The sequence below is a fragment of the Elephantulus edwardii genome, unplaced genomic scaffold (assembly GCF_000299155.1).
Source record: "Elephantulus edwardii isolate Elephantulus edwardi_28Jun2011 unplaced genomic scaffold, EleEdw1.0 scaffold00032, whole genome shotgun sequence".
NCBI classification, from domain to species: Eukaryota; Metazoa; Chordata; class Mammalia; order Macroscelidea; family Macroscelididae; genus Elephantulus; species Elephantulus edwardii.
The window spans coordinates 11,198,602-11,206,473 of record NW_006399782.1 but is presented as its reverse complement, the minus strand read 5'-3'; the positions used below and the strand labels follow the sequence as shown (position 1 = coordinate 11,206,473).

At 41.6% G+C, this 7,872-nt stretch overlaps 1 pseudogene; it reads right to left on the bottom strand.

Moving 5' to 3' along the window:
• The window catches only part of LOC102844027, a 47,204-nt pseudogene extending 41,840 nt beyond the window's left edge, over positions 1-5,364 (bottom strand).
• Positions 5,365-7,872: the final 2,508 nt, after the last annotated feature.

Below are 7,872 nucleotides of genomic sequence, written 5' to 3'. Positions count from 1 at the left end.
TGGGGTGCGATTAGAGCATGTAATATCTGCAAAGGCGAGACTTACAGTTTTGTTTTAATCAGAGGAAATGATGTTATCCTAATAGAAATTAAAATATATGGACTCAATTAACAGTGCATGTTGGGGATGTCCAAGGCAGCACCCAGTCTTAATAATTCACTAGGAAAACACAGGAATCAGCATATAGCTGACTGTGATTTATTAGAGGAAGGCTGCAAACAAAATCAGCAAAGGGAACTGGTCCATCAAATGACAGCTGGAGGAAACTAGGTACATGTTTTCAAGTGTCATCTCCCAGTGAATCACACAAAACCAAACATCCAACCAGGTGTCGTGAACTGATTCCAACTCATGTTTCAGAGAGAAACTGGACTCCAGAGGCTTTCCAATAGCTGGGGTCCTTCAGAAATAGATCGCCAGACCTTTCTTCCAAGATAGTTCTAAGTGGATTTGAACTGTCAGCCTTTCGACTAGCAGTTGTGTGCTTAATCATCTATGCCATTCAGCATCTCCAAAGGCACACAGGATACGATTTCTCAAACAATAAACTGTGACAGCGCATTTGTGGTTGTCTACCAGTGAGTCTCTCCTCAGCCTCAGAGTCCAAAGTTTTGACAGGGGTCTGACACTTAGATACCTTTTGTATCTTACCTGCCAAAATCCCAGACTCTTCCCAGAAAATCAGATACACAGCATAACCTATTGTTTGCACAAACAACGTACACATAATGAGCCACTCATTACTTTTGGGAATGGTGGAAACTATCCTGAGTTCAATTAGGAAACAAGTAGATGCATTGCACTGGGGAAATCTGCAGTCTGGGGGACCTTTCCAAACTATTGAGGAGTAATGATGTCAGTTTGAGGACCAAGGTGCAACTGATTCAGGCCATAGTCTTTCTGATTACTAACTATGCATCTGAGAGCTGGACAATGAATAAGAATGACAGAAAAAATATTGACGCCTTTGAGCTGTGATGTTGGAGAAGAGCACTGAACATTCCATGGATGGCCAAGAAAACGAACAGATGTGTCTTGGAGAGGGTGCAGCCAGAGTGCTCTTTGGAGGCAAGAATGATGAGGCTTTGCCTCACATACTTTGAGCACTTTTCTAGGAGGGGCTATTACTTGGAGTGGGATATGATGCTGGGAAGGGTGAAGGGTTGGGGAAGGAGAGAAAGACACTCAACCAGGTGGATTGACACAGTGACTGCTACAATGGGCTCTTGTGTGTCAGGAAGTGTGAAGATAATGCAAGATAGAACAGGGTTCACCTCTTCTGTTCATAGAGTTGTTATGAGTTATATTCAACTTGACAGCACCTAACAATAACAACAGCCCTGAGATCCAAGTTTCAAAATTGCAGCCAAGGAACAACCATTAAGGCAGATCTTTCTTAGGACAGTTTCTTCAGAACTTCTATGTTAGTTTTCTACACACAGTGTCAGTGATGCTTTAATATGCACACTTGATCGATGACTATCTTGGTAGAGCAGGGTTCAGATCTTTTGTTCACAGGGTGACTATGAGTGGTCCTCAGCTTGATGGTCTCTAACAATAACAATAATCAATGACTATAGCATCTTAAGGGGAGCTCTGGCAGCCTAGTGGTAAGGAGTTGCACTGTCAACCCAAAGGCGTGTGGTTTGAATCCACCAACTACTCTGAGAGAAAGATGAGCAATACCCTCCTGTGTGATTTATAGCCTCTGAAAAACCACTAGCACAGCAAAGTAGTGTCTCTGAGAGCTGGTCAATGAATAAGCGTGGTAGAAGATTCAATGCCTTTGAATTATATTGTTGAAAAATGTTGAATGCCCCATGGGCTGCCAAAAAACCAAACAAGTTTATCTTGGAGAAAGTGCTATTGGGGAAGCTCCTTAAGGAAAAGGATAATGAAATTTGGTCTTGCATACTTTGATATTGTTTATCGGGCTATTCTTCATAGTTGCCTTGATGGCACTTAACAATAACAATAGCATTGCCATGGGAACTCTGGTAGCCTAGTAGGTAAGGATTTGAACTGCCAAACTAAAGGCAAGTCGTTTGAGACTACCAGCCTTTCTTCAGGAGAAAGGTGGGAAATATCCTCTGAAATCTACTGGAAGGTCAGCTATGAGTCGATTCTGACTTGAAGACACAAAAGAATACAACAACACAATATCTCCTGCATTAGGAAAATCCTGAACTTGTAGGAACAAAAATTACTAGGTGTCAGTTCAGAGACAAGCTATGTCACTTACTTCCTATGCTATTTATGTCATATATGATTTAACTCAGTGTATTTGCTTAAGTCAAAAGCTGAAAGGTACAGCCTAAACTTAAAGGAGACCTTGACTGAGCATATGACCAGCAAGAGGAACCTCAGCATTTGATGATGGCCAACTGGTTCATTCCACACTCCATGGAAGTATGAATGCTGTGAGGAGAAAGTGAGAGTGAAGTAATGGAGCACAGACTGAGTGGAACAAAGCTGAACTACTGTCCCAGATCTCTGTAAAATGCTGTTTCTGAATCTTGGACCTCTGAGGTCAAGGTGGAGATGATGCCTCCTGGCTCACAATCCCATGTCTTCCTGCATTGAACCCATTTCCCTTACTAATATGAATATGTTTCAACCAAGTAGCCTGGCCAAGCCTACCTAACAACAACAGTTTCTGTTGGGTCTACTCCAACACGTGATGATCCCCATGTGTCAAGGAGAACTCTGTTCCATAGAGTTTTCAGTGGTTGAGGTTTAAAAGTGAACCAATCACCAGATCTGTCTTTCAAGATCTTCAAGGTAGACTCTAACTTCCAATCTGAGCAACTGAGTGTATGAAATGTTTGCATGACCCAGGGACTCCAGCACGGGGGAGGAATTTAGCAACTGAAAGAAGACTCACTCATTGCTGTGGAGTTTGAACGAATTTACAGCTGACCCTTCTTCAGTAAAGGCGGCAAATCTCAAGGGAAGAGATTGCCCATATTTCTCCTGTAGAACCACTGGTGGATTCCACCAGTCAGAGAGGCACAACCTTGAGTTAGCAGTGCAACTTCCTACCTACTATCTAGGCCACCAGAGACTAGTTATTTTAAAAAACATCCAGGGAAATGAGAAAGAATATCGTTTGGGTTGTTAAAAAGTTAACACGAAAAAAAAAGAAGTTAACACGGCTAAAAGGAAGTTTTCCAGAACACATTCTAATCTACCTTTTCAAAAATAGAAAAAAGAACAAGGCAAAGGCATGCAGAAAGCTTGAGAGATTATTTGTGGTCTAATCATGTCATTATTGTTGTTAGGTGCCATTCAGTGGAGTCCTACATGGTGACCCTGCATGCAACAATAAACCCTGCTCGATCCTGCACTGTCCCTACAATCTCTGCTTCGCTCAAGTGCATTGTTTTAATCACTGTGGAAATCCATCTCATAAAATGTCATTCTCTCTTTTGCTGACTCTATTTTTTTTTTAGAAATGTACCATTTAATTGTGAAGATTCCCACAAACATGAAAATAGAATCTGAAAAAAAGAAACTAGATTATCAAACTCCTCCTGCAGAACTGGGGTACAATAGGGCACAAGCAGTGAGAGTTTCTTGGCTCACATGGGGTTAGGCTGCAATAATGGGAAGTATGAGAAAGTAACTCAACGAAAGTGGTTGGAAAGAATTAGGAATCCCTGAGGGCCCAGAACCCCCATCCTAGGATGTACCTTTATAAAGGTACCTTTCCAAAAGGAAGCAGGCACTCTGCACTTCGGGATTCTGTCCTGTGTTTTGTTTAAAAGACAATAGCTAGAATGCACCTAGCAGAGCTGCCCTGGGCTGGGCTCAGGGCCCCTGTTCCGGTCTAGTCCCTGGGCATATTTATATTTAATATACTTCTATATAAATACACAGATAAATAGAAAATAAAAACTCTAGAGAGGTTGGGGAGAAATGTGGGGAACTTTGCAAGATGCCAGAGTTAATGAGTCTGCTCAGGTTACTTGACCTCCTGCTTGACCCTTTGGCTTCAGGCTTCTCCTCCTTGGTTTTCTCTTCTGTGACTTTTTCTTCTCTTCTGGATCTTTCTCTTTTTAATCCTCTATTTTGACTCTCTTGGCTTTTTTTAAGTTAGCAGAGTGCTTGCGTCCACCTTCTCCCTACTCATCAGAGTCAGAGAACTCTTCTTCACAGGCAATTCATTTCTCAGAGGAACAGATTACGATGCGTTTGTCAAGTCTTTTCTGTCCTCATCACCACTTTCCTCTGGGATGGCATCCTCAGGACTTATCTGCATTTGAACTCCAGGTGAATGAGGCAGCGTTCTCAGGTTCTTAAGTAGTCTTTGTTTGATCTTCTCCAAGTATTCATTTGTGTCCTGGTTGGTCATATTGGAAGGACTGATGTGAAGTTTAAAATCTGGTCCAAAGTACTCAAAACAGTCATTGTATGGAAGCTCATTAGGACTATCTGTGCTCAGGGCCACAGCTATTTCACATTTCCAGCATCGGGCAACATTTTGAATAGTATCACCACCTCCTTCCAGTATTAGCATTGGCAGATTGAAATTCCTCACAAATTCCACACATTCGGCATGCCCTTTGATGGTCAGATTGAAACAACCTAATCGATTCTCAGAGAGGGATGAGACACACTGTAGGATGACTGCACTAGGTTGGAAAATCTCCTTTACTTTGGATAAGACCTGAAAGTGGCCTCTTAGGACTCATCATCAATCCCATCTCAGAGCAGGTAGTTAACAGCATAATACTTGTACTCTCCATACTTATGAAAGGACACAGTCATGATCTAGTCTGTGGTATAGAAGGCCTCTTCCATGCCATCACCATGGTGAATATCAATGTCAATATACAGCACCCTCTGTAGCAGTTCCAGGATGGCCAAGGTGATATTATTGACGCAACAGAAGCCAGATGCTTCACACCTCTTTGCATGGTGAAGGCCCCCAGCCCAATTCACAGCGATGTCCGTCTGTTGTTTATTAAGTTTCACAACACTTGTAACAGAGCCACCAGTAGATAACTGACAAAACTCGAACAAGCCATCAAATACCGGGCAGTCCTCACCAACATTGAATCTCTGCACCTACTTGCTATACTCAGACATATTTTCTGGATGGATGGAAAGCAAGAATTTAATGTAGTCATCACTGTGGTACTTGGTCATCTCCTCAGTATTGGCTTTATAAAGCCAATATAAATAAAACCTATAGGCCGATAGATTTCCATCTTTCAGTAGAGACCATAGTTAAGCAGCAAATTGTGAGTCATTTGGATTCTGTAGGGCTTCTTTGGGTGACTTTGTCTATAATAGCAATTTCCAACATTCTCATCATAGTAATAACAAGACTTTCCTCTTGGTGCCCTGAGTTTGCACCATCTTTCTCTCCTCCTGTGCCTTCAGTCAGTTGGTTTGTCTCGACTCTATTTTTCTAAGCCTAATGACCTTTTCTAGGGATTGGTCCCTCCTATGAACATGCCCAAAATAATATGAGATGAAGTCTCACCATTCTTGCTTCTAATCTTATTGGGAGAAAATGCTGAAACTAGTGTCTGCCTTGAGCATTCTACTCATACAAGATTTATATGGGTTCAAATTGACAGCAGCATGTAAAGATTAGCTAGGAACCTTAGGAGCAGTGAGTTTATGTTAATGGAGGAGGAACATCGCAGAAAAAGGTGAGAATGTTGTCAGGACCACTGAATTTTAGATGTAGAAACTGTTAAATTGCTCTATGTATGCTCAACAACAGAAATAATAAACGCAAATAAGTATTTTTTGAATGCTCAGTTTATTGTAACTGTTTCCTGTGAGGTGGCTGTGAGGACAGGGAGTGGTGACACAGCTTAAGTGCTTGCCCTGTGTTATCTAGTTCTGATGTAAGGATCCCCTACACTTTCAATCACAGGTTTCTTGATGAGGCTGCCAGCAGGAGTTAGGATGTTGAGGATGTCACTGAGGATTTGTGCTCCCACCACACTGGATTTAAACAATGATCTGAACCATCCTGATGGGCTCAGCAGGAGCTAAAGCACTGCCCTGTGAGCTCTTTTACACAATTTTATAAGAATTCCAGGTTGGACCCTAAGGCAAGAATACAATGCCTGTATCAATTTGTCTGTGGATTAAAATACACCTCAAAAAGAATACATTTTGGGACTCTACAAAACTAAAGACAGTTTGAAAAGAACTGCTGAGCCAACTATTGTAAAAGGATCCTCAGAATCCATTCCTGGTGGGTGGGAAACACCACCTGCCAATGAAGAGCTCACCCAGCTTCTCATTGGCATCTGCCAGCCGAGGCAGGAGAGTGATTAGAAAATATGGTTTCTTTCCAACACTAGCACTTTCTTAAGGAGAAGATAACCTTTCCTTATCTGGCATGTGAACTTTTAGTTGAACTTGAAGTACTTGGTTACTGTGTAGAGATAATGCTAAACTGCACAAAGAGGGTTCATTCTGTGATAATTGTTTCCCAACTGAGCTTCCTGTAGAAAAAGTGGTAATGGTTGCTTGAGATCCTTTAGTTCGTGTATTGAAGCCATTTTCATCCTCTGTTATTAAAAACAGGTCCCATTTTTCTTTCACTACACCACCAAAGGAAAATAAAAAACTTCCTTAACTCATTTGCAACTCTTGGGACTTAGAGGACCCATCTGTGTTCTACTGCTGGCATTTAGTGGGAACCCGTGATCCCAGTTTTAGTATATTCTGCCTTCTGGTGGTGGCCTGTATAACTTCATTAGCCCAGAGACATGAGCCTCATCCCACTAATTCCACAACCAGAGATCCCTTGGGATGCATGAATCCCATTAAGTGCAACAAAATACATTCCAATCCCCCACAATTTTATTCATATTGCCTTTCATAACTGAAAACATGGTTTATAGGAGAAAGAAAAAAACAGTAATAATTTTGTCTTTCAAAGGATTAATTATTCAGAACATGGTTTGGTTCAGAATACAGAGGAATGGTTGAGATGGTTGTTGTTGTTAGGTTTTGTTGAGACAAGTATGACTCATAGCAACCTTAAAAACAAAAGATCTGACCCCTGTTCTATCCTGCTCAATCGTCACGCTTTCTGACACACAAGAGCCCATTGCAGTAGTCACCATGTCAACCCACTTGGTTGAAGGTCTTCCTCTCCTTTGCCAACCGTTCACCCTTCCCAGTATCATGTCCTTCTCTACAGAATAGCCCCTCTTAGCAACATGTCCAAAGTATGTGAGGAGAATTCCTCATCATCGTTCCTGCTTTCAAAGAGCAACTTTATAATATTAAAGGCTGACAGATTACAAGCTGTTCAGGTGAGTTATCTGCCTCTTTATTCATTTTTTTGTGTAAAAGAGAGCACTGGTGGCTTAATGGTAAGGAGCTGGATGCCAGCCTTGAAGGCGTGCCCTTTGAATCCACCAGCTGTCCATGGGAGAAAGATGGACAATCTCCTTCCGTGGGCTTTACTGCTTCTGAAAACCCACTGGAGGGTCACTTACGGATTGGTTCCAACTCAGTGGTACTCAACAACAACATTCACGTAGAATATGAATAAGGACATTATGTTGAGTGAAATATCTCAGTCACAAAAGAACGAACACTGCATAGTGACACTAACAAAACAGGACTGACAGAGGGGTTGAGGGAAAACTAAGGAAAGAGGGGATAAATAATAAACACTGTTTTGGAACAGATAAAGGGCAGAACGATTCAAAAGGAATATATGATTAGGCATTATTTGCATGACAACAGTCCAGAATAAGAGATGCATAACAAAGTGGACTGGGAAGGGGAGGGAGGAAATTATGCAACAATGAATGAATTTGTTTATTATTTTTTAAGTAAAGTGGTGGGGGATGTTGTTGTTGTTGTTATGTGCCGTCGAGTCGCTTG